This window comes from Heliconius melpomene, chromosome 5 (assembly GCF_056956725.1).
Source record: "Heliconius melpomene rosina isolate 202511_hmr_F chromosome 5, ASM5695672v1, whole genome shotgun sequence".
Lineage (NCBI taxonomy): Eukaryota > Metazoa > Arthropoda > Insecta > Lepidoptera > Nymphalidae > Heliconius > Heliconius melpomene.
In genome coordinates this window covers 4,230,250-4,255,586 of record NC_140393.1, presented here as the reverse complement: position 1 = coordinate 4,255,586, position 25,337 = coordinate 4,230,250, and the positions used below count along the sequence as shown (strand labels likewise).

General features: G+C 33.5%; 1 protein-coding gene across 1 annotated transcript in view; it reads right to left on the bottom strand.

Moving 5' to 3' along the window:
- RapGAP1 (Rap GTPase activating protein 1) overlaps positions 1–24,634 on the bottom strand; it is a 247,916-nt gene extending 223,282 nt beyond the window's left edge. The window contains exon 1 of the mRNA XM_085185723.1: positions 24,353–24,634. The gene's annotated coding sequence lies outside the window, so the exon portion shown is untranslated. The remainder of the gene's footprint in view (positions 1–24,352) is intronic.
- Between the last annotated feature and the right edge of the window lie 703 nt (positions 24,635–25,337).

Here is a 25,337-nt window from a genome sequence, read left to right as displayed (position 1 = left end):
TAGTGTTAAGATACTCCTTCCTCATTAAGACTCTTCCTCTTTCTTTCTGCCGAGTTCTGGAGACATTGCATGTTGAATGGCTGAATTCAACGCTGCGCTTTACATTGTTTCGAGATTAAGGAAATATAAATATTAAATAATTAATTTCCTTGAGCGGGAATAGACTACACTACCTGTCTAATGCCTCTATGCCACATGAACATTTCTCAGCTAAAATTTAAATCTCTAAACATTCACATATGGTATAAGGGCTTATTATATTCGTTAGTTCATGATTAATAAAATACAAAATATAAATTCCATATCGAAGTTTTTTTATTTGCGGTTCACCATAGAAGCCTAATAACGCGGTAGAAATGTAAGCTTGTATTGTTTATGGTTAAAATTTGAAATTGAATATATGACAGCTTCTTGCTTTTTTCCTGCTTAAAAGAATAATATATAAACTAATTTAGTGTCAAGACACTCCAATTCTAGATATAAGTGTTAAGTAGCGACACGACACTATGTCGCCCCAGTCACGCCGCGTCTCGTTAGAGCAATAAAAAGAAAGTCCATTCCCCCGAGTGGGGATCGAACCCAAAACCATAGCTTACAGTAAGAAGCTGTCCCTCGGCGACGTGACATGAAGGTCAATGTGAATATACGTATGTCTACTATATTATAGAGAATATTAATCTATTCTTATAATAAAATCGTAAGAGGGTCGGTTTCTGTACTTGGAAGATATTTAAAAAAATATATTATCGGGAACCTTTATTAACCTAATAGAACCCAAAACGGAAATAAAAAAAATGCCGTAACAGTTATTTTATATAAATGAATCTTTAGTTTTCAATTTATTTATTAATATTTCTATTTCAGGCGGGCGTAGCCCCGCACGGGCCATCTGGTAAAATAATAAAATCAATTTATAATACTAATCACAATGCTGAATTTCTTTGATCCCTACAGTAATTCCAATTAGGTGACATAATTTATTTATAAGAGATATTTCTACACAACCGCCGAGATATCAAAGGTGTGCGTTACTCATTATTAATTTATTATGATTTTATTCAATGAATTGTTTATTTCGCTCTTTTCAAAGCTATCCATATTAGGCACTTCTTACGTGGGTGGGCATAATGTGAATATATATTTGTAAAATAAAAAAATATAAAAAAGATTGTTTTGATAAAAAGGACATAGATATAATTAAAATCAGGTTCACGTTATATCCTGGGGAACCTAATGTTAAGTCACTTCCTCACTCACTGACGAATTCTGGAGTCATTGCGTGTTGAGTGGCGGAACTCAACGACGGGCTTTGCCTCAGCAGAAGAGCGAAGAAAATTATAATATTAATAAATAATAATTCATTCCGCCGAGTGGGGATGGAACCCACTACCGGCACCTTACCGTCGCCCCCTTATGCCACAGCACCACTACTGGCTTGTAAAACTCTATTTATTATGTAAATATTCCAACTAGGTATAAAGCGAACATATTAGGTGGCACATCGGCGCCTTCATGAAAGTTGTATGGCTGCTAACTTCACTATGAGGCTATATTGCTCTCGTCCTAATTTCAAAGTAAAATCAATTAATTCGCAAGCGATGGGTTGTCACGACCCTACTTTTGCTAAGTAATTTTTTAATTGTTTTCTGTTTACCGTTCTATTTGAAAATATAGTATCGAAACAATCCTGCGTGGTTTTTTTATTAAAATTCCTTTTTACTCACGTATTTCTAGATTTTTGTAAGTAAATAAAGGGAACGTAATGGTTGACATTTTTGATTGCCTAACAATTTTAAAGATCAATCAGCTTCACGCTGTATCCCGCACACAGCAGGGTAGGCAGAGGGAACCTAGTGTTAAGACCTCCGTTTCCCACTTTTCACCGAATAATTGGAGGTTAATCATGCCCGAAATATTTTTTTTAATATCAGTAAACTTCTCCGAGTGTAAGTCGTCGTGTATTTTTCATTTAAAAAATGTTTTTTATTTAATTTAGTATTATTATAGAAAAATAATATTATAATTTCGCCATTTCTACGCTAACTAGTACAAAGTTTATAAATTGCGGTCGACAAGTTCGACACTTTCCTTTACCGCAGAAGTAAGTCTTTACAATATCTTCTCTGTTTACTTTAAAATTTATAATATAATAATAATATAGAGAAAACCTTATTTATTATTATATAATTATAGAAAAAGCTTAAATAACGTCACATTATAGTGAAAATAAGCTATTTGGGTCTTTTAAGGACTCTTTGCTAAATGAAAGGAATTGCTTCTTACAGACTTAACGTAATAGTTTCCAAGTCTTCCTAATAGTGCATTATACGTGCACTTTAAACATGTTTTATATTCAAATTATATTCTAGATATTTTTGTAAATATATCGTAAATAAATATCAAATGGGTATAAAAGGAAAATTTAAAATTAAATTTTAGTAATATTTAATGTAAAGGTATAAGATATGCAAAAATATATTAAAATATATTTAGTAGCAATAGAAAATATAATTTAAATTTGCGCATGCTAAAATTACTTTGCAATAAGATAACGAAGAGTGTTAAAGAGCACGTAACTGTAAGTAATTTGTCTAGCTTTGATAAATATTTCGTAAATCAATTAGAAGTTGGTTGGTTTCGTTACATAACCTTTAGATTTGCGAATTGAAATTTATAAACGATTTCTGATAATATTTGATTGAAATTTGAAATATTTATGCTTATTACGGATTTTCAATAGGTTTTTTATTGAATTTTGATTTCATTTTTTATGGCTTAAATTTGAGCTATGAGGTTAAATATGTTACAAATATCAATAAAGCAGTGTTCTTTACATCTCGATTATGTTTTCTATCTAGCATTATTGACATCAATCAGGCTCAGGGGGACAAATGTGTGATTGTAGACGCGACTGGTAGTGGGTTCGATCCCCATTCGAGTAAATGAAATATTTATTTAAATTTATATTTTCATTTCTTCGCTCTGGTATAAGTGGGGAACGGAGTGTCTTAACACATAGGTTCCCTCTCCTTACCCTATACGACATACAGCATAAAGCTGATTTGATTTTTTATCTAGAATTGTTATATATTCGACAATAAAACCACCGCTATCCACATTCCTAACCACATTTGTATTTCACATACGAGTATCTACGTTAATATGTGTTTATATATTAATTCCTAAATTAGGAATAAATAGGTCATCATGGGATCCCAGTGGGGCAGCGTCTGAACTGGGAATGGTGTTTTTCTTGGAGTATTTCTTTTTTTGTAAAAAGAGGGAAACGGAGCGCCTTAACACTATTATTCCTCTGCTTATCCTGCTTCATGCGGGATACAGCGTGATGCTGTATATATATTAATAACGGCTAACACGTTTAATTGTGAAAACAAAGTGTAAATTACAAATAATAACTGCATTAGTCACTCAACGTATATATCTCAATGCTAGTTGATTTAATGCGTACTTATCAGACCACGTCGGATTACACACTAAAATTACGTATAGACCCCACGCAGAACTAAAATGCTTATTAAGAATTACCTACTAGAGCACTTATTACTAGAAATACTAGGGCTCATTTACTAGGATCTATTATTACTTTGATTATACTGGTGGGTGCTCTGTTCCAATGAGGGTAGGGATTAATTTCGATGTTTCTCTATGAAGAATATAGTAGAGGCCAGTCGTGGTGCAGAGGCACAAGGATGTGATTCTAAGCCGGACAGATTGTGCGTTCGATTTCCATTTGAGGAAACGTTACGCGCTCCTATGTTAAATAAATTAATTGTTTTTTTACCCTTACACTACTTTTTCCATTATTCGCCGAATTTTCGAAACCACGAGGGCTCCACAGAAATTTTGACACATTTCTCAATAATAAATTTCCTCAAATATGTATTTAAACATTATTTATTTGTCCTATATTTTTATAATCGGAACACGCAAAGAATAAAACATTAAAACAAAATAAAAAAACCTTCAAACGAATAATTTATACAAATATTAAAACAAGTTACAATATACGCTATTCAAGTTACCACATAATATGTTTACTTTCACAATTCTCTTTACTAATTCTTCATACATTTGTATTGTATGTACGAGTAGGTACGCGCCATACAAAACAGTGCTAATTGACATGAGACGCCGTAACTCATGAAATTTTAATGAACCCGCTGAGATGCTCTGGGGGGCTTGGACTGTGACAAATCTCATGCAGAATGTATGACTGGAACGGGTCAGCGCTTTGAACCCGTTAGCTTTTAGCCGAATATTCAAATGAACCTGTCAATAACTGGCTTCCGTGTGAGTTGGTTGGTTTTTTTATTGGAAATACTTAATTATATTATTTTTAGTTATAATTTTTTTATATGTTAAGGAATGCGGGTATTTTTTAAATATTAAAATAGATATTTAATATTTACATAAACATACATGTAAAAACCATAACATTTACTTTTAAAAAATAATGAAACCATTTTACAAACTGAAACATTGTAAAATAAGATTTAAATTATAGTAGTTCCGTGCTTTGCCTCATTATCAGTACGAAAAAATGAAAATATTTATTTTTTCTCGAGTAGGAATCGAACCCACAACCTATCATCTTTACAGTCACACCCTTGTGCTACTGCGCCAGGACTAGCCTTGATATTCGTTGGCTATAATAAATTAAATTATAGTAAAAGTAATTCTGATATTAGAAATAGCAAATTAAATTGCTTACAATAAAATATTCTGTAATTAATTATAGAGAGAGATATTATCAAATTTATTTCTCTAGTACTTGTTTATAATATTTCGTTATAGAAAATCTATATAGCGTCTTAATTGGCATTAATTAAAATTGTAATTAAGTTAAACTACAGTTAGTTTGATGAGTACATTGAGGTCGCAGAGTCCTCGCAGATTATAACTGGTTATGGGAAATCGTAAATGCACATATTTTAATGATAAATGAAGGAACTCAATTAAAAGTAAATAAATATATCAACAGTTGATGTTACGTCCGTTCGTTCGTTAACATTGCGTCTATCTAATAAATAATAACTTAGCCTGTTTTAGTTCTTGTTAAATATATGATTTTGACTAAAATAACTGTTTTTATAACTTGGAACCCATAATATTTATTAGCTTCACGCTGGATCCCGCATATAGTATGTTAACTGGGAAGCTAGTGTTAAAACTCTCTATTCTCAGTAAGATATTAATTTATTAGCTCGGCTATTTACTATACAAACCTGAATACATATGGAACGTAGAACACGTGAAAAACGAAAAGTATCGATTTTTATTAATCCTATCAAAATCTGTGAAATTTTCAAAATTATTAAGAAAACCTATAATTTCCAATAGTTTTAAATAAAATGTATTATTATGAAAATATATTAAAGTGCTAAAAGATAGTAAACGTATAAAGACTGCATTACGAAGTGATGAGTTTCGTTGTGTCAGGACAGGAATGCCAGTTGTTATTGGAGGAACGTCTGTCTCATCTAATTTGTCGCCACTTATAATTACAATTAAAATATTATAATTTATAGACCTATAAATGATTGGTAGATTTTTTATTATTTAAGCATTTCATAATATTAAGTAAATGCATATTAAAATAAAGAATGTTACAATTTATTAATTAAGAAAAAATTGCTTCTTATTCACTCTACTATTACAATGTTTTTTCCAGAAGTAAGGGTACCCAGAAGGTAAACTGGGACCCTATTAGTAAGACCCCGCTGTCCATCCATCCGTCCGTCGGTCTGTCTATCCATCTGTCACCAGGCTGTATATTATGAACCGTGTTAGTTAGACAGACAGAAAAAATAGAATAGAACACTAATTTAAAAGGTCTCCCAAGCAACAAACTTGATTCTTTCATAGATAATGGTACAGAACCCGTCGTTCATGAGCTCCACTCGCACTTGGCCGGTTCTTTAAATATTCAAAGTATTTGTCTATCTCATCATGTTTTTGACGTAGCGACTAATTAGCCATAACAACAAAGACTCGTTCACTCGCTTGCATTTCAATAAGCTATCTGTTGGTTGTATCGACTCGCTTGACAAGCGGCTAATAGCTGTTACTGTGTAATATAAAACAGAGATACCAATAGAAGTGCCGTTAAAACTGATTTGTGTTATATTTAATTTATATTATATCAATGAAACTGTAGAGACGCAAGCGTATGACTCTTAACGCGACTTGAGGGTTCGATTCCTATTCTGATAAGTGAAATATTTAATATTTTTTGGCGCCAGTAACAAGGTTGACTTCAATATGCAACGCCTCCAGAATTCGCAGAAATTAGGGAGAGAAAGTGATTTTATGAGAACGGAGTATGTTAACACTAGCTTCACAGGTTCCCTCAGTCTACCCTCTTCAGTGAAGGATAAATTTGGAAGATTTGCAAATACATATTTAAACACAGATACAAATCAGAATATTAAATAAATAATTAAAGCGGGCGAAGCCGCAAGCGTGTCGCTTGTAAATAATAAATTAGCGTAAGCTGTAACTAACCGTATATAAATAATTAAAATACATTAAGTATATTAATATTTTTTATTATTATAATGTTAAAGCTTATTTTTTTATATATATCTTATTTTAAATTATTATAATTTTCTTGTCGTTTCCTATTCTATATCTAGCACGATTATTATTTGAACATGCAAGCCAGCTGCATAGATGATATCAATTATTAAACGGTTTTATTTAGCTCACCCCGTTTGTTTATTTGTTTGTTTGGGTCGAATTTAGTAATTGAAATTTAACCCTCTTCCCGTTAACCGATTGATCTGAAATTTGGTATACGCCTTTGATTCTGGTGACAATACAATTATCCATATTCAATATTATTGTAAATCCAAGATGGCCGCCGCTACAAGATGGCGGACAACTTAGTTTTTTTCAATCCCATCAATATGGATATCAAATGAAAGGGCTTGTCAAGTAGAATTCAGTGGACTATACAAAATCAAAATCCAAGATGGCCGCCACTACAAGATGGCGGACAAGTTAGTTTTTTTCAATCCTATCAATACGGGTATCAAATGAAAGGGCTTGTCAAGCAGAATTCAGTGGACTATACAAAATCAAAATCCAAGATGGCCGCCGCTACAAGATGGCGGACAAGTTAGTTTTTTCGATCCCATCAATATGGGTATCAAATGAAAGGGCTAGTCAAGTAGAATTCAGTGCACTATACAAAATCAAAATCAAAGATGGCCACTGCTACAAAATGGCGGATAATGTAGTTTTCAATCCCATCAATATGGGTATCAAAATAAAGGGCTTGGTAAGTATAATACAGTATACTATACACAATTACAATATGAATCTCCCACCTAAGTCAAGATCTGGTATCCTGTCGAGGACTGTATGGCGTTAGGGTGGCTAAAAATGATACGTCGCTAGGGGTACACCACCCAAGTTAAGGTAAAAGGTAAAAGCGCGCCGAGAACTGTATGGCATTAGGGTGGATAAAAATGATATGTCGTTAGCGTTTTCCCCTCAAGATTCAGGCACATCTTGTTGTACATAGCCTTGCCCCTCTATTGGACCTCTGGGGGGGTTGACCGTAAAAATGTCCACTACTCGTGGGAACAAAATGGTAAAAACAAATTCTACAAAAAATAAAAACACAAAAAATGCAGAAAAAAATACAAAAACCACAAAAACAACAGAAACAAAAATAAAAAACACAAAAAAAACAGAAACTACAACACAACGAAAAAGGAGGCTTCAAAAAAAAAAGACAAGTATAAAGCTAAACGCGCAAAAGAAAGTGAAGATCAAACTAATAGCCGACTACAGAAACGACGGGAAAAATTAGCGGCAGAAACACCTGAACAACGTGAGGCCAGGCTTAAAGATATCCGTGAAAGAAAAACAGAGCGGTTAGCTATGGAAACACCTGAGCAATATGAGGCCAGGCTTAAAGAAAGCCGTGAAAAAAAAAGGGAGCGGTTAGCTTCGGAAACACCAGAGCAATACGCGGCCAGGCTTAAAGAAAGCCGTGAAAAACAAAGGGACCGGTTAGCTTCGGAAACATCAGAGCAATATGTGGCCAGGCTTAAAGAAAGCCGTGAAAAACAAAGGGAGCGGTTAGCTTTGGAAACGCCAGAACATCGCGAACTCAGGTTAAATGAACAACGTGAGCGTACTCAGCGATGCAGAGCTAAAAATCTGCAGGCGTTCGAGAATGCTATTAACACATTTTGCATACACGTTTGTGATATTTGCACTAAACGTTGCTACCCTAATCAAGTTCATACGGTACGGTTTAACGTTGCTGCATTAACGTATCTACCCGTAGAGTTAAATTCAAAACCATCATTAATATTATGTTCCCGTTGTCAAACACATGTTACCAGTAATAAAACAATAGCACCACCAAAAGCTTTCTGGAATAATCTTGATCCAGGTTTTATACCAGACGTAATCCGGACATTGACACAGGCGGAGCAACGTTTGCTGTGCAGAATTATTCCCTTTCTTAAAATCGTGAAATTTAGTGGCCTCTATGGACAGTACGGTTTCCGCGGACAGGCTGTTTTGTTTGCCCAAGATATCTTTGAAGTCAGTGAAAGATTACCTAATATGCTTCCAAGATCATCAAGCCAGGTGGGTATTATTGTGGTTACTGAACGGTTGGAAAATTTAAGCAAAACCAGAGAATTCACGATATGTCGCGAAAAAGTCTATAGTGCTTTAAGATGGTTAATTACAAATAATCCGCTCTACAGAGACATACGTATTGACAACTATGCCCAAATTGATGACCAAGAGTTAGTACGGCTTAGTGTGCCCGAATTACCTGAGGAGGAAGTATCCGAAAGGAATGTAATTCGAAATGCATTCATTCCAATTAATGACGTTGCAAGAATTATACGAGCTTCATGGCATCAAGGCGACCACAACGTGTTTACTTCAGGATATGCTGGTGTACAATGTAGTGCCATGTCGTTAGCTAACATTGTGCGAGCCGCAATTCTAAATCCTAATCAATGGGATGTGAATATTCTGAATACTAATATGTTAGCGGGTGACTCCTTGTATTGCCGGATCCGTGCTCAGCTGCAACCTAATGAACTGGATGAAACAGGATATTTAGAGATGCGAAACTTTAATGTCGTCAGACAAAACTTACAAATGTATGATAAACAATTTTCTATAGATTACGATGATGATACTCTTCTATTCGGAAGTCTACAAGATGTTGTTAATAACAATAATATTGGCATTACATTACTTACAGCTTTAACTCGATTATTTGACGGCCATTCTGCGGGAATATTGACAGCTTCCAATAAATCTGTCAGCGTATTTCGGAGTGCAGACAAATACTATTTTGCTGACTCTCATTCCTGTGGTCCAAAAGGAAAACCAACACCAGAAAATGGCAGAGCCTGTTTTATAGAATGCGACAACTTGCAAGAACTTTGCCGTATCTGTAAAAGATGCCTTGGATCACGGAATATCGCGTACACCCTAACACGCATAGACGTCAGTTTAAGGGAAGATATTATCACTCATCAGGGTGTGCAGGTACAGCAACAGAAGGATATCATTACTCATCAGGCTGTCTCAAACTCCCGATCTGAAACTATCCCTATACAAACGTCAATAATGTTGCCAATTGATACAGTCCAACCTGATGTTGAAGATGAGCTTGAGGTATCTGAAAATGTAAACGAAATCAGAAGAAAGACAAACAATAACATTGTCAATGAAACTTATGAGATAAAGGCAGAAGAGTTCGCGTGGTACCAGCTCTTCCCGTATGGCAAAAATGGGTTTAAAGAACAACGACCCGTAAAAATAAGTCCTTTGGATTACTACCAATTTCGTATATTAGGTGCTGATACCAGGTTTCAGCGCAACGATTACCTGTTTTATGCTCTATCAATGTTTGAGTACTATCGAGTCAAATCAACCATTGCAGCATGTGGGAGAAGAGTTGAAGGCGAAAACGGCAACCGAGTAGAAGACCTACACTTATACTTAAAAAATCTGAGAGGCTCCGCTGCTTATTGGCGTAGTGCTCTTAGTGATCTTATAGCACAAATAAGATGTTTAGGACCTCCCACCTATTTTGTAACATTAAGCTGCAATGATCTCCACTGGGTGGACATGAAAAAAGCACTCCTTATGAGTGACAGTAAAGAACACATTAACCCAGATGACATAGATATTCAAGAAACTCAACGGCTCATCGAAATGTATCCAGTTGTTGTGAGTAGACACTTTATGGTTCGAGTAAATGCACTAATGCAGTTTCTTAAATCTGATACTGAAATATTTGGTGGTAAAGTTCAAGATCATTGGTGGCGTATCGAATTTCAGAACAGAGGAAGTCCTCATCTGCATATGGTTGTATGGGTCGACGATCACCCATCTGTTGCGACACCTGAAGGAATAACTCGCATTGATTCAGTCTGTAGTACTGCCATTCCTCCGGAAACTTCAGAACTACACGAATTGGTTAAAAGTTGTCAAATACATCGACACACTAGCACCTGTAAGAAAAATAATAATACTCGTACAAATGAAGCACATTGCCGTTTCAACTTTCCTCGCTCGGAGTGTTTAGAGACACATGTTATTGATCCTTCGTCTAACGAATTTATCTACAATGGTGGTCGCATCTGCGTTCTGAAGAGAAAAAGCGAAGATTGTTGGGTAAACAATTACAGTCCTGCTTTGCTAAAAATGTGGAAAGCGAATATGGATATACAACCGTGCGGTACAAATGAGTCAATTGCGTATTACATCGCTAAATACGTATCAAAATCAGAACCTACGAATCTGGATGGTGAAGTAACTCGAGCTATTCAACAAATTAGGAGAGAAGAAACCGACGTCTCACGTAAACTTTTTAAAATATGTATGCGCATATTAAAAGAACGTCAAGTTTCAGCTTGCGAATGCGTGTTCAGGCTTTGCCATTTAAGTATGCGTGAGAGCTCGAGAAAAACAATCTTCGTCAATACTCGTAAACCGGAACAAAGATATAAAGTCTTGAAGTTTAATGAAGCTGGTCAAGCAGCAGGTTATTGTGCCAATATATTTGAAAGATATGAGAAGCGACCAGCTGAGCACCCCAATTATGATTTTAACAATATGTGTCTTATAGAGTTTGCGATGTTGTTCGAGCCACATTACACGAAACCACCAGTAATCAATGAAGAAAGCATCGACACAGACTCGTATATACCGCAACACGAGCAAACAGTAAAAAGACGTCTTATTACTCTAATAGATAATACAAAAATGACTATTAGAAACACGCCAGCTGTAATACGGGTTCCTAACTTCGTAGCGGCTTCTGATCCAGAGTCATACTATTATAGTTTACTACTTCAATATATGCCTTATCGAATTGAGGCCGAACTGTTAGGAGATTTTAATAGTGCCAGAGATGCGTTTCTCGCCAACGAAGAAAGGTTAAAAGAAACAAATAATTACTTGGAAATCTATCGCGAGCGTGACAGGCAACTTGAAAATGCATTCGCGCAAGTACACGCATTTCAGATTCTGGAACAAGCAGAGCCCATTGAACTAGACAATGAAGAAGAAGTTCCATATTTGCCAATGAATCAAGACCAGTTCATACAGGCTAAGCAGTCTATGAATGCCGGGCAAAAGGAAATTTTTACAATGGTTACCCAGTCCATACAAAATCAAATGTCAGGTTCCGAAGAACGTTTGAAAATATTCTTTACAGGCGGAGCTGGTGTGGGCAAGACTTTTCTATTGAGGTTACTACGAGACCAAATAAACAGGTGTTACGCGAAAGATGCAGTTAAAGTATGTGCACTAACAGGAGTTGCAGCCAGATTAATAAATGGAGCTACGATACACAGTACATTAAAATTGCCTGTACAGAAAGACGGTCGAATAACAGGTATGTCACCACTCTCAGGAAACTTTTTGCGAATAATGAGGCAACAGTGGCACGAGACAGAATTTCTGATTGTTGACGAAATTTCCATGGTGTCCTACCAAATGTTGTGTATGATGGACGCACGATTAAGGCAAATTAAGAACTGTGAAGATGAGTTCTTTGGAGGAATAAACGTATTACTCTTTGGTGATCTTTTACAACTGCCTCCTATTAAACAATCTGGAACGCCTGTATTCAAACAGCCAGAATATCTCCAACCAGCTACACATCTCTGGCGTTTATTCACACTGTGTGAGCTAACTGAAAATATGCGTCAGCAAGGTGATCACACGTTTATTGATATATTAAATGCTTTAAGAGTCGGTGAGCTAACTGCCCAACATTTTAGTATTTTAATGGGAAGATTTCTTGAAGACACAAGTGATGACTTTTCAATAGACAAGGCGTTAAGAGTGTACCCCACAAACCAACAAGTCAACGACCACAATTCTGCCGTTTTGAATTTGTTTAGAAACAAAGGTGCTCGTATTTATAAAATAAAAGCACAGGACCAGCTAGTACACGCTGCCCGAAATGCAGACAAAGTGGATATAGCTACTATAATACCAGCTGATATCAATAAGACTGGGGGCTTACCTGCAGAATTAGAAATATTTGTGGGAGCAAAAGTCATGTTGCGGTCCAATATTGACGTTTCAAAGGGCTTAGTTAATGGCGCTATAGGATATATCAACGAAATCGTTTGGCCCCTATTTCGTCGAACTCAGATGTACGCAACAGACGTACCTTCGGTTCGAATCGACTTTGCAAGAGACGGCGTACATCTTATACACCCGAAAGCCATACAGTTTCCAGCAAAATTTAATTATGGGACGGCTGAAAGACGAATGTTGCCCTTAATATTGTCATGGGCTTCCACGGTGCATAAAATGCAGGGTAGCACTGTGGATCACGCCGTCGTATACTTAGGCGCTAAACTATTTGAGGAAGGCCAAGCCTACGTTGCTCTTAGTAGAGTCAGATCTTTGGAGGGATTACGTATTGAAGAGTTTGACTGCAATAAACTAACAGGCAAGAAACCTTGCAATAATGAGGCACTAAACGAATTAAACAGAATGAGAAGTAAAAACTAAAAACTTAAAAATAAAAAAGTAAAAAAAAAATTTTAAGTTAAACGGTTTTATATTGCAGATAAATGTACTAAAAGCTAAAAAATAATTTCATGAAAATTATGATTACTAAAATAAAATCGTGGGGCACGTCCAATATCTACAATTGAAAGACATAGCGTGAGACTTCACCCACCTAGTGGTAAGTAGCAAGTGTCCCCACGATTTTATTTTAGTAATCATAATTTTCATGAAATTATTTTTTAGCTTTTAGTACATTTATCTGCAATATAAAACCGTTTAACTTAAAAATTTTTTTTTACTTTTTAATAGTCTTATTAGGTAACCACACTAGTTACTTGTTAGTTAACTAGCGCGAACGCTTAAACGCGATATTAACATTAAGATAGATATCTTGAAGTGGTTATTTTTTAGAATATCTTAATTATATCAATTTTCTAATAATGTTGGTGTTTTAGTAGAGATAGGATATGCTCTATCATAGGTTTTAAGTAATAGATTTAAAATAACAAATTATAGATACCTAAAGAAAATATTTTAAAAACAGCACTTTTTTCCTGTGCTAATATAAACACGTCCAAACAGTTTTCTATGCTATTTTACGATTTAAAAAAGAAAAACTTTATTGCTAATAAAAAACAGTAATAAATCCGAAACCCAAACCATGTTTCCCAATATAACTTAACAAGGGAACGTCGACATTTTATAGCAATGTTGATATTTAATATTGAAATATATTTTATAATTAATTTGGTCGATTAATTGCCCTTACCCGACGCCTGACGTAAATTGGACGTCCATATTGACATTTTAGAGCTGTGAAAGTGTCAACGTCAATGTTCTTGTCATTGAAATGGTGTCAAAATATCCAATATAATATATAAAGGTAAAATACAAGCTTAAGCTCTTAAGTAATCTTAATAGAATATTGTTAAGGTAAATATAATTAATTCTATGAAATAAATATTCTGTGCCATTGTTTGTAGTAGTTTTAGAATTGCCCGACAGACGTCCAGACAATTGATAATAGGCTATATGTATATAATATGGGGAACGGAACTGTTTTAACAAGAACAGAACATTTTAACACCAGATTTCCAAATTTCCGTGTTTTGCGGAATAAAAAAAAACATATCTAGGTTACCTTGACAGCTAATCAGAGGCAACCTGGGAACCCATTGGTAAAACACTCTGTTCCTAATAAAACACTTCAGCTTTCCACTTTCTGCTGCTAATTCAACGCCGCGTTTTATCTCGTCACTGGAGAGAGAAAATGGAAATATTTAAACTAAAGCAAGGATCGAACCAACTATCATTGCATTTAAAATCAACTTCTATTTTATTTTATATACTAATAGCAACCAGTTTTAACACTATTGCTCGAGCTATATAAATTTTATATGAATTTTTTCAACTTCATAAACATTGAAAGCTTCTCTGAGGTCACGGTCGAATTTTATGAAGGTGTGATAAATTTAATCAAACGAGATGGGTAATTCATATTGAAGTATATTGGATATGAAAATTCGAAATTATATAATAATAAGGCTAAATTTGTAAGTGAAAGCTTTTTTAGATAATAATAAATTATAAGTAATATTTAATGCTTACAGGTCCCGTAATGGCTTATTTAGAAAACGTACCAACAATGTAAAAAGTGTCATTTAAACCCGCGCCTATTAGACGACTAATGATAACTTTTATGTATGTTAATATGTGTAAAACACAAAAAAGCGTTTATTTGTTTAGTTTTATGCTATCTCACAAACAATCAGACCCAAAAATCAACTTCACGCTATATCACGCACACGGCAGGGTAGGCAGAGGAAACCTGGTGTTACGACACTTTGTTTCCCACTTTTCGCCGAATTCTGGAGGCATTGCGTGTTGAGTGGCGGAACTCAACGCCGCGCTAAGCCTTGACACCAGAGCAAAGAAATTAAAATATAAATTTCCACGAGTAGACATCGAATTCACAACCTATCGTCACACGCTTGTACTCCTACGCCACGACTGGCCTCATCAAATCCAATAAAACCGAATTAGTGCTACAAATATCACCAGAATGAAGGGATAATTAGAATCCTCAAATTATTTTGATGATTGAGCTGAAAACTGGAGCTAGAACCACAATCCAATTGCCAACAAATGGTACGGCATGGTACAATTACTGCAGTTCCCATAGGAACCCGTTTCCATCCCTTTAACTTCCTTTTAGGCTTTTTTGATTTACATCGTCTGGCGTTGTGCCAGGATACTGAACTGGCGGACGTCACATGCTAATTCCGATTTAAAGTGAATACGAATTTATAGTCTGTTTAAAAGTAGAGTTCCTTTTACTGGTAGAAATAATATATATCATATAGAGAGAGAGTATAGGTCTCAAAACTTATATAAATACTTATTTTTTATTGACATTAACACTATAAAGCTTAATAAGAAGTTTGTTTGGGATAACTGGTTTAGGATAACTGGGATAACTGGTGGTGGTTTGAACTCTCCTTTTGTGTTGGATAGTCCACTTATTGAAGAAATGCTATATTTTATGCAGTTTACTGCACGAGGGAGAGTTACTTCCGATACTTAGAATGTGTCATGGATAGTACATAACTCTCAGTTATTTCCATTTGACCACGCAGGCCTAGTTGCAGGGAGAAGCTAGTGTTAGTAAAAATTTTAGGAGATTTTTTGGTTTGAGTTTGATTGTCATGATATTATGTTATTATTTTTGTATTAGATACTTCATTTGACGATAAAAGCTATAGATCACTTTAATAATTTCAATGTAATCCACTGAATGCTATAGGCTATAATATTACATCACATTCATCGATTCGATGTAACCCATTGTACTTGCGGTCAGGGTTGCCCCAAGCACTAAGAATATTTCCAATGACGAAACCACTGATAAAAGCCGCAAATAAAATCTATACCTACATACAAGCATTTCCTATTTCTAAATTTTTAAAAAAATTAGCTTGTCAGTAGAGTACGATTCTGCTCGTTTATTATGAAAAGTAAATGGATTCCTGTTTTTTTAACATAACCTACCATCTAATGTTAAAAATATTTATTAATTTCCTTATCCATTTATTATTATTTAGGTTTAAAATGCAATTTAAATTACAAATTTAAAAATATTTTTAAATAAAAACAATGTATATTATATACATAAGTCTATTGAAATAATTATAAAAATTTAGTTTCTTGAAAAAAAAAACGTCAAGTCAAGTTTCTTGAAAGTTAAAAGTATCTATTGGCCAAGGAACCCTTTATAATCTAGTTTTATTTACTTACAAAGCGGTGTTACGTTCACAGACTTGCCTGAAAAGGAAATTGTTCAAGCAAACGTTCAACCGGAAGCGATAGTCACGTACAGTTGCGAGGCCCGAAAGTATAGAAACTCTCAATTAGGGGAGAAGAATGTACATTTTGAATGAAGAGGTCAGTGGGCTATGAATAAATATAATTAAATAATACTTTAACACACTTACTGTATTCTTATTTATTTATTTATTAAAATTCTTTAAAATCTATAAATTATATAATAAGGAAAATAACTCTTCTTGTTATATATACATATTTTTTAATATATTTCGGTAAGTTATAAATAATTTCACGATTTATGCTTTACCCCATATAACACGTAGGAAAACCAAATTATAATACGTCGGTCTCTACTTTCCACTTGAATTCTAAGATTATAAACACTGAGTTGAGCTCAAAACCGTGTTCTATCGTACCAGAGCACGGAAAAGAAAATTTAATTACCCCGACTAAACTTTGAACCCGCAACTATCACTTTTATAGTCAGAAGTTTTCACACTGAACCACAATGAAACTTTTCTTCTATTTGGAGATATTCTACGCTAAATAGAAGTCAAAACGGGTGTTTGTTTAACTGGACCAGGAAAATGACTATATTTCTTATATATTATTATTAAACAAAAAGCTATAGTCAACAGTCCTATATTAATAATTAATAGTTGCGGTTTGGCTGTAATCTAACTAGTTTACATATATATAGATGGTTAGTTATAGTAAACAATAATAGAATTAATTAAATGAGTACATGGTTTGCAAGTCATTAAAATATATATTTATTTATAATAATATGTATATATTCCGTTACTCACTTGGCGCCTCGATAGTGAGGAACGGAGTGTCTTAACGCTAGGTTGCCTTGGCATACCCTGCTATATGCGAGATACAGCGTGAATATATATATATATATATATATATATATATATATATATGTATATATATATAACTATAGCGATTCGAACATGCCGATTGAAAACTTATATATTATCAAATTACAATTATCATCCTATATTGTATCTAATGGAATTATCCCCCCCCCCCCCCCCCATCATCCCTATCATCCCCTATCATCGTGTATAAAGAACTCCTAAACATAAGCAAAATATATTAATAATAATTCTCCATAAATATTAACAAACATCAGCGAAAATATCTAAAATATAATAACGGACGAAAAATACTGAAAGCAATATACGAATACGAACAAAAAGATAGATAACCTTTATAAGTATCAATTTATTTTAATGATTCGAGATGGAATTTGTAAGTGGAAGAAATAAATATTGGTAACAAATCCTTTTGTGGAGCAGACGGCTGGATATTTTGGCTGAACGACAATATCTCGTTTGACATTTTAAAGATTTTCTTCATATTTTTTCTCATTTTTAAACGGATATTACGTGGAAGATAGACAGATGCTAGTTTTACTCTTTATTTCTCCGCTCTAGAGTTGAAGCGAAGAGCGGCGTTGAATTTCGCCATTCAAAGAAGTGGAAAAGTGGAACTCGCGTGGAAAGAAGGAAATAGAAACTTTGAAATGGAAAACGGGTTTCTTTACATTGAATTCCCAGGCCCCCTCTACCTAACCTACTAGGTACGTGCGAGATATAGCACGAAGCTAAAAAAGGTATTGAAAATTATGTGTTTTTTAAATTAACTTGCACTTTTTCTTCTTTAGGAAAAATTACCATATAGACCTACATATGTATTATTATTGTTATAAATATTAAATACTTAAGCTAATGAATAATGATTGGAAATTTTAACGATATCTACGATGGTTTCTCGTATTCCTTTAGAAATACAAATAGATTCATAACATTACATAAATCTTGTATAGTCTCGGGTTACTGAAGAAAAATTATAAGTTTTAATATATACAAATTACATTACGGACCTACCCTTTGAAAAAATACTTCTAAGAAGGTCGAGTACTGGAATATTCGACCTTTTACCAAATGAAAAAAATACCTTCATCCCTTAAAGCTTTATTACAAAAATTGAACCATTCAATTGAATGATCAGGAATAATGAGAAGTTTCTATATAAGAGAATTCATTTTTCTTATAAATTTAATTGAGTGTGCTTGAGAGTCAATAGTTTCTGAGTTTTTTTTTCATTGTTGTCAATGAAATATTAATAATTAATAAATATTAAAAATTAATAATGTTGAGATACTTATAATTAAATGTATTTTTAATATGTCTTTAGATTTAACATATTTCTTAATTGTCTAATTATTATAATAATTATAATAGCTTTATAGATTAACAAAGGACGTCTACAGTATCTCTAACGGAATAGAAAATCAAGTGAGATTATATTCCAATCTCAGAACCTGGAAACGAAATAAGGCAGGGACCTCCAATTTACATTAGAGAAACTAAATCATGACTAAATTTGTGAAATCCCGGATTTAGAGCTAGATTAATGAATCCCAGTTGCATTGCGTATGTAACGGAGGCAAAATAAAATAGGCAACTAGTAATACCTATAGGTATGTATATACAGTATACATTCTCCTTCTATATTAGAAAAAAAAATGTTAATAAATATACACTTTGTTGAGTGGAGGAACTCTACACCGTGCTTCGACACCAGAGCGAAGAAATGAAAATATTAAATATTTAATTTTTTCGAGTGGGAATCAAATCCACAACTCCCTGCCCTGCTTATGCCCCTACGCCACGACTGGCCTCAAAAACATACACAGAAGTATCGCTTAATTTTATTACAAATGTTTTACCTAAAGAAGGGCCATTTTGTATTGAAAAATAAATTAAAATACATTAAAACTCAAAGGCAAGATAATTGTTTGAAAAATGAAACAAACATAAAAAAGTTGTTAAACTTATTTTTTCGTTGTTAATTTGTTGAACAGTATAAGTTACCTTAATCAAAATGATGCAATAACGTCAATAAGTATAACCAGTCGTGTAGCGGCGACAGATTGAGGGTTCGATCCCCACTCGAGGAAATTAAATATTTATTTACATTTATATTTTCACTAGTAGACCCGGACGCGGCTACGCCTGCTTGAATTATAAGAATATTTATTAAATATTATATAATATATTTATTTTTATAAGGATGAATATCAAAATATAAGTTCATTTTGGGTGACGTTTTCTTAAAACAACAAAGAAACTTTGCAAACCGGTGCTTAGCAACGACGGTTGTTATTAACATGACAGAATAAATTGCATGTCAAATTAGAAAGTACAAAATATATTAGTTTATATATATAATGTAATGATACATAGCCTATAGCACTTCTGAAGAATGCAGCTTTCATACAAAACAATGTAAATCGGACCAGTAGATCCAGAGATCTTAGCGTTCAAACAAACAAACAAACAAACAAACAAACAAACTCTTCCGCTTTATTATATTAGTATAGATAGATTTCTTAGATCTGGTGTAGAGGCTCGGCGTTGAGTCTTAACACTAGGTTTCCTCTGCCTACCCAACTGTGTGTGGGATACAAAGTGAACTATTATAGAGTATGTCATAAAATATCCAGAACATTTCCAAACCGAGTACTATGTTTATATTCGCACCGCTACACTACTGAGTCATAATTGTCTATAAATATTTGAACGATACCCAAAATTTATTCCATTAAAATTAATGAAATATGATATTTAAGTAACAGAAATTATACTAAACTTATAGGGACAAACTTGAGGGTTATACAAATATTTCGTAAGTAAAATTAGAATTTTACATTTGAAGTTGAAATTTTATATTTGAATTTCATATTAAGATATTAATTGGTTTTTAATAAATTCTTCAAAGTAACTATTCTTACTAGAGTAATTAATACACGAATTAGAGTTGAAATAAAAAAAAAAAAAAATTATTACGAAATTCGTTTTTCCTGAAACAGAAATCACAAATATTTAAACTTAAACGTCTTTCATTTTAAGTATATAATATTAGTGTTATTTTAAGTGTAGATACACTCATGGCTACACTGTCACTTGTTCGAGGTCGAGAAACCGAAAGTGTGCTTCTTGTATGCAAGACATGCTTTGGCCATAAACAATAAAGGATGTTCCGAATGTAAACTATTTTCTATTTTCTTTTTGTTGTACACACTAAAATAGTATTAGAAAAACGATTAACTTAAATATTAAAGAAGGAAAGGCAGGGAAAGCTTAAGCACTTCTTTTTTAACTAATTCTCCGTTCTCCGCCCGAATTAGAAAGATTGGCGTGTTGAATTCTGAAAGTGAAGAGAATAGGGTGGAGTGAATTAATTCGTCGGATTCTCTCAAATATATACCTATAGGTACTTTACTTATAAAATTATTATATGGTTCCTAATAAAATTAAACATATTAATTTAATAACAATAAAATTAATTTTATTTTAACATTTACTAACATTTCTAAATGTTTTATAAATAGACCCTACTACAAGCTGCAATGTTGATTTCTAATGCATTTATCAGAGCGAAAAAAATGAAAATATAAATAACTTAATTTCATCAAATAGGAATCGAAGCCAGAACCTATCGCGCGTTTACAGTCCCACGCTTTAGCCCCTACGCCACTACTGGCCTCCAAACCAGATTGAAAGATATTAATTGTATTAATAATTAATAATTTCATACGTTACACACATACAGCGTATATAGACATACAAACGTCATCCCACCAAATATATGTTATGATTCTTATTAGCTAATTCCTAATCAGTATAATAATTAATGTATGGGTGTTGTTCCATATAATATTCAAAAGAATGGATTACGAATTAATTTCTGGTTGGATTCTTATTCAAATAAGGTTTTTTTGGTTTGCAAAAGATAGACTTCTTTTTTAGCTTTTCGCTCTATCCAGCATAAAGCAGACAACCAGAGGTAATTTAGTGCAAAGATACCGTTTCCTTATTTCCCGCCGAATTTTTTGAGACATTGTGTGTTGAGTGGCGGAATTTAATGCCGCGCTTCGTCTTGTTACCAGTGCAAAGAAATGAAAATATTATAAATAAATTCTCCCGAGTGGGAATCGTACCCACAAAAGATATTCATTGTTAATAGTTATCAAATTCATAATATAATTTCGCACACAGCAGGTTAGGCAGAGGGAAACTAGTCTTAAACCTCGAGATCAGAACGAAGATATGAAAATATTAATTATTTCATTCCCCGAGTGGAAATTGAACCCATACTTGTGCCACGATTGGTCTCAAATAGTAGGTTCTCGTTAAGCCATACCTAACCGAACTAAAAGAATTCCTATGTATTACTTTTATAAAAACCCTTCGATTGAAGCGTATTATCAATTAATGCTAGCAAACTTACTTTCAATAACGAAGTTCACTTCTTGTTTGCATATCTACAGAGAAAATATTCCCACGGCGAAGTGCTTCAAATTACATAACATATGTAAGACCTACGAGTATCTTATAATACTATTGAAACGTCGATTCAATTAACCATTGAAAAGCGATCTAACTCCAATACGTATGTCTTATGAAGTCAGAATGAAGTTGAACGTTATTTCTTCTTGATTAAGGAAAGCTATCATATATCTTGTTATATTCGTCTCTTGTATTTTGGAAAGAAATAGAGAACGTAGAGATATTCGTTATTAATGTTAGATGAAAGAAAAATGTGCCATAAACATTTTAAGCCACAACTACAGACCATAGAGCAATCTAATATGAAATAGAACCTTTCCCCACCGTTTTCAAAACACATAAATGTTTGTTTATATTTACGTTTGGCCGTTTGTTTTATACAATGAGTGACGGAACTCTTCGCGCTTTGCATTGACACCAGAGCGAAGAAATGAAAATAAATTTAAATAAATATTTCACTCCCTCGAGTAGGGATCGAACCCTCAACCAGTTGATTTTGCAGCACACTTTGGACCTCCTGGTATCATATGATATATGAAGTTGGTATACCAAATTGGTATAACAATTATATTTACCTTGACATAATAAAAAGCGTTAAGTTGCAGTATTGCTTCAAGAAGACACCGCAATGTTTATATGATGACTGTATGTTAATATGATGATGACTGTAAGTTCGATTCCCTCTCAGGGGAATGAAATATTATATGAATTTTATTTTAATTGTAACTTGTAAGCACTAGCAATCCTAGATATAAATTAACATTATTTATATTTCACACGAATTATAAATATTACGTATTAATTGCGTTGTTTCTTGTAAATTATTGAAGTTGTAATGTTTTTATAATCATCATCATCATCATCATCATCAGCCTGTCCTCGTCCATTGCTGGACATAGACCTCTCCAATGGCACACCACTGAGCTCTATCTTCAGCTCTTCGCATCCAGCCGCTGCCCGCCACTTTGCCACTTTTTATAATACAATTGTCCTAATCTCTAAAAAAAATCTATAAATAAATTGTCAATTAAAAAATTAATCTCATTTGGAATTGAACCGACGACTTTCGACCTCGTATTACCTAGACTATACGTCGCCCGACACAATGTAAGCACTTTATTAACCAATTACTAATTCACCCCCAGCAACCACTCAACCTAGTTCCGTTTACAGAAGCCACGTACACGCCTATCTCGATGTATGTATGTATGGTTACCTATATATACTAACATTATAAGCTTATATTCCATATATATTCCAAATCCGGAAATGACGTGGTCCCGTGGTAGCAAGGTGCTATCAGGATCATGATTATAGAGCAGACTCTATATTACTCTGTTATTATACTAATATTATAAATGTGAATGTAAGTTTGTCTGTTACGCTTTTACGCCATAACTACTTAACTGATTATCTTCAAAATTTGTACGCATATTGTTAGAGGTATTCAAAATGACATAGGATACCTTTAATTTAAACAAAAATATTTAACAAAAATATCATTTTGAGTATAATATAAATGTAACTTTAAGCGAGCGATGGGTTTGATAGTAAATAATTTTGAGTTGTGAGTTCGATTTACATTCCACCAAGACAAATTGTTAACAAGACAAAGCGCGGCGTTAAGCTCCGCCACACGAATAGCAACGTGCGCACTTTGCCTTGTTACCGGAGCGAGGAAAAGAAAATTTTAAATATTTCATTAAACCCGCAGCCGCTACTATAACATAGCCTAGTACACGTTAATATTGGAAAATAATAGAGGAATGTAACAGTTATATTATAAAATAATTATACATTATATACAAAAAACATAATTCTTATCAGCAAATTGTATCACCAGAAGAAGTAATTCGTGATTGATCAGACCAGTTTTATTGGACTGGTTGCAAAGCTAATCATCTGTTTCACATTTGCTTTACATAAACCTGAATCCTACGGTAAGCTGGCTAGTGATAAAATTAAATTACGCAATTTTATTAGCTAAAATATGCTCAATTTTAGGTAGAGAGGACCTAGTGTTAAGACACTCCACTCTCCACTATCCTCCGAATTCTGAGCCACTGCGTGTTGAGTGGTGGATCTCAACGCCGCACTTTGCCCCGATACCAGAGTGATGTAATTAAAATACTAAATATTTAATTTCCTTGAGTGAGTATCGAACCCATAACCTGTGGTGTTTACACAGCTGGACTCCTGGCTCAAATTATTACGAATAAAATATAATTTTCAAACCACCTCTATACGTGTTCATGTAATTTATTAATTAACTGTAATCGCAATTAAAATTGCTCATATCTTCAAATATATAACGCAAGTTAAGGCATATTTATGTAGGAAATACAACATTAATTATAGTGTATTTAAAAATTCCGGTGAAATCCAACTAGCTATTAGTTTGCTGTTTGCAAATTCCGTAAATTAATAATATTACAACTTAAGGGGTTAGGCCACTGTAAATTTTTTGAAAAACCGATTTTTTTTTATTAGCTTAAAAAATAGTTTAAACCCTCTAGAATTAGAAAAAAAAGGTCCCGTGCGAAAAAAATTTTTTTTTCCTTAGGAAATAAAGGTCGCCACCAAGAGCGACAAAACTTAAGAATCAAATTTCATACCTGAAACTCTAGATGTTGGGAAATTCAATCAATTTTATATGAAAAAATCCAGTAAAACACACACGTATATAAATAAAACAAACACTAGTCCAAACAATGATGTCACTCAAAAACTCAATTAGAAACAACGTTTTGATGTCACAGTAAAATTTAATAAGTGCTTAAAACGTCATGGTATGGAATTCGAAATTTTCACTGTAATCCCGAATTTAAATTCTATAGGGTTTGTTTACTTTCGCGATGTAGCGGGAGTGGGGGGACGACGTGCACTCCCTCCGAGCGTTAGAGAGAAACTGGCGGCCAACGATGAAAATGGTATCGGGCGGCCGTGGAAAATGTTTCGGTGTATACGGCAGTAGCCTCTTATACTATATTGTGTTTATTTCATGCCAATTTCATCTTTACACCGTGGGAATAGAACCTGTGACTGATGTACTAGTATATAGTATAGTAGTGGAAACAACTGGGAAAAAATTGAACTTATTCACCTTTTTCAAAAGTGGCGTTAATTATTATTTTTTCCAGTACTGCCCAAATGAATTCTGACTTAATTCGCAAAATGCGTTCTGATAGAGCTATTTTTTGTGTTTGTTTGTTATAAATAAATATGAAATACAATGCCTTGCTCTATGTAGATGACCGGAAGAAAATTAATAACAAGTAATAATAATACTATTAATAAAAAATAGACGTCAAACGTTTAGAAAATATTTAAAATATTAAAACTTAAAACAAACACATATTTTTAATATACATATATAACAATTATATGTTTTAAAATAAACGTCTCCATAAAACATTTCCACTTGCTTTTATTAAAGAATCTCTTAAGTGCTCTTCTTCATCAATCGTAATTATTGGAGTTGGAGTTTTTATTGATTTCACCTTATACGATAAGTTTCTGAGAATTATATTTGTTTTAAGAATAAATATTTAAAATATGTATGATGATATTAATAATTAATTTAGTTGAAATATTTTCTTC